Here is a 3,868-nt window from a genome sequence, read left to right as displayed (position 1 = left end):
GAAGCAAGCAAAGTCATCTTTCTCCTGGCTATACACAGGTGAATTGATTGTTCCGTTTTTTGTAATTGTTTTTATAAATCTAGTTTCTCTGTACAACCTCCTTTCCTCACCTCCAAAAGTTGGTATAATATCATATGTAAAATCTAGCTTCAAAACACCACCCAATTTAGCCCCCCATGATCTAGATAATAACATTCCAAACCTAGCAGGGATATCTGCTACCACTACATCCATTACCAAGCTCCTAGTTGGGATCTGGGCTAGTGACACCACCATATCTTTAATGACCCCTAGACACTTAACTTTATTTGAATCAAAAGAGTACAAGTCTCTATAGGGTTTAGTAACTTGTAGGTTTAGCTGTTTCATTACTGACAATGGCATGAGGTTATGTGAAGCTCCTGAATCAAACATACAATTATGCAAGAGGAAATCATGGATCAATAAGGAAATATAGAAAGGAGGTGTTGAAGGATCTACCTCCTCCACGTGTGGACCAAAAACCACTACTGGTTTATCATCCTACAGATTCACAGTGTCATTTACATTCACATTCTCTTTTAGATTAACAAACTCAGCAATCTCTCTTTGATAGACTGGTGTTTTGACCAACTCTGTGAGGGGAACTTGAATTCTAATTTTTTCCAATTCTTTGGTAAGACTAAACACATGACCCTATTTAGTATTCTTTTCATTTTCATCTTCACCTCTCTTTATGACTGAAATCTCTTGTGGAATGGAAACAAGTTTTTCTAAAGGGATTTTTTCACTTTTGTCTTGAGAAGACTCACCTTGAAGTATTTGAGTCTTGCTATTTGTATTCTGTTGTTGCTTTCCTTTATTTACTTGTTTTGCAGGCTGGGGTTCTTATGGAGTCGCCTTTGGCAACAGAGTTGGGACTTGCTGCTCACTTTCTTCTTCTTGACTTCTAGATCTTTTCCTTGATTTCGAGTCATATTTCTTATGTAATTCTGCTTGCATAAAATTAGTACACTATTCCCAATACTCATCAATTTCATTTTCATCACAAATTACATCTATTTCAACATATTCATACTATTCTCCCTTGACACATAGTTCATCTTCATCTACTGCGTACAACGTGGAAATCTGATCATCATGGTCCCTGGAATGCTCTGGTAATTCATCAGGATCTGCCTCTATATACAGTGGTGCTTGAATCTAATCTTGATCTTTTCTCTCCTTCTGCAGAATTTGCAGAGGTTGTCTTCTATACTGAGGATTAAAATTCCTATTCTGTTGTGCTTGCCTTTGAGAATTCTTACTTTCCAATTCTAATTTAATCAATTTATTTGACAAAGTTTTAATCACATTACTCATATCCTCTAATGTTTGACTTTGAGAGGATTCTACTTTAGATTTTCCCTTATCTTGGATAGGCTGTGTCTCAGGTGTTTTACCTGTAGCCACTAGATTTGCTTCTATCTCTAAGGCATTAGTTTGGATCTGATCAAGGGTTGGGGATCTTCTCTCCCTTAATGTAAATCCAAAATCTAACTCAAAAGCCCCTGCAAAAGTTATTTTTGCACCAGCAGGAGGGGGCTTAATCTCCACTAGAAGACTATTGTACAATTTATTAAACCTTCTGATGAATTCTACAACACTTTCATCAGGCTTCTTCTTAATTGCATTGAACTCTGTGAGTGAATATCCATGGTCTCTTTTCTCCCCCCATCTCTGAATGAACAAGCGCTCCATCTCTTCCCATGTAGGGATAGAGTTATTAGGAAGTCCTTTGAACCATTTTCTTGCTTCGCCATCCAAGGATTGCACAAAAAGTCTTAGAACAACATCTAAATGTTCAACATTTAGGTTCTCTGCAAAATTACAAAAGACTGCTATATGATTCTCTATTGTTTGTTCATCCTCTCCTGTGAAACGAGGAAGAATCTTCAAATATTCTTGTGGCATTTGATTCAACTGTGGTGGCAATTGAATAGGTGCATACCTATTCATCAAAAATGCAGGTGCTGCCATATTTGCTCCTGAACTTACTGAACCCTGATTGATAGCAGATGTAGAACCTGACTAAGGAGTAAATGGAGTATGAGAAGGTGGTAATGTAGTTATGGGTTCAGGTTGAATAACTATAGCAGGTATTAAAAAAGAAACTGTCTGTAGAGCCTGTTCTTGATAGCTAGGTTCTTGAAATAAATTGGATGTAAAAGCTGACTCTTGGTCAATAGAAGATGAATGTTTGAATGAAAAATGAGTCAAACTGCTGCCAGGTGCAGAGAGTGTAGGACTTGGTATAAGTAGAGATTTTGGCCTTCCAACCCTCTTGGAAACTAGCCTCTCAGGGTCTAAAAGGGCTAGGAGTTTTTGCTGTGAGGTGTCTGACCTTGTATGAGGCCTTTTTGGAGCCAGAATTATTAATCTTGTTTTCACTGCAGCCAAAAATTTCCTCCTCACTGAACAACCAGAGGAAAATATTGAAAACCTAGGGAAAAGTGTTCTTGTCTTCTCTCCCCGACAATGGTGCCAATTAATGTTGTCTCTTAGGAAACCAATTTCCTAGCTGTGGAGAAACTGTGCCTAAGACATTAATGATTTATTATGTTTGTCACTTATATCTCTGTTGAATCACTATTTGAAGAATCTGAAAGACTTGACCTTAAATCCCAATATTTAGATGACTTAAAAGGTCTCAAAATGCCATGTGATGCTGAATATGAATGTGATGTGAAGAATATGTAAAGAAATTAAAGACAATATGCTGTGTTTAACAGGAACTATTCTCTGTAATTTTGAGGAAACATATAGAAATAGGTTTTAAATATGGGAGCTCCATTTAAGGAATTTAACTTCATTTACATAGGTAAATAAAGACCTGCAACTTCGTTACCATATTTAAGGAGATGAATAATCAAAATGACACATAGTGGAAAAATAACAAAATCATACCCAACATGTCTGGAAACTCTTGATTCTTTTATTAATCATCAGTTTATTGAGTACAAAAATAGTACAGCCTTCCTTCTAACAAAATCCCACTCTTTTTTCATAACTTTTCATCTTTTTATACATTTGTGGGACAGTTGGTAACAGTCAAAATTGTCAAACTGCTTATCTAACTATCTTAAAGTAAAAGTCATTTTAAAATGCTACATTAGAGGGTAAAAGACACCTCTTTCTCATAAAATAAGATAACAGAAATTAAACTATGATAGGTGATTGTTGATCACTGTTTGAATCTGAAATTTTGGCGGGCTGATCTGCTAGTGTACCCTTTGCCTGTTCTATCATCCATTCCTTGCACTTTCTCCACAGTGGCATATTTGATTTAGGTGCTTCTTTTAGTTTATCAAGAGCTATCCTGAATGCTATAATCCTACTATAAGTATGCTTATCTGTAAACAAGTTTGCACCATCCACAGAAATTTAAAATCTTTAAGAAGATAGTTTACAATAGTGGCTCCTTTCAGTACTGTTGTCTTTTCATGAGTATTGTCAATCTTTCTCCTTGTTTCAACCAACAAAGTTTCATATGTTTTCCATGGCAACAGATTTCCCTGTAAATCCCAACAAGAGGGAAGCCCAACCCTCACTCTTTTATCAAACAGTATGCTAAACTTAGAGACATCTTCCTTCATCTCTTTTAACTTCTTTTCAGTAGTATTCCTGTAGATATTTCTAACAATCATTTTATTGAAATCAATTCAACATAGTGTCCTGCATGGAAAGTCATGCTCTTTAAGCTCTGAAGCAAACTTGGAATTGATAAAATCTATCATTCTTTTAGCAAATTTTGATCTGTCCAGATCTTTCTGCTTGTCCTTCATAACTTCACCTTCCATATCTTTGACCAGTGCTTTTTCATCAGACATAATGACAAGGAACTCCCAGA

This window comes from Pinus tabuliformis, chromosome 5_1 (assembly GCF_031772625.1).
Source record: "Pinus tabuliformis cultivar Carrire ecotype Pingquan chromosome 5_1, CPIR1, whole genome shotgun sequence".
Taxonomy (NCBI): Eukaryota; Viridiplantae; Streptophyta; class Pinopsida; order Pinales; family Pinaceae; genus Pinus; species Pinus tabuliformis.
Note: the sequence above shows the minus strand (reverse complement) of the source record.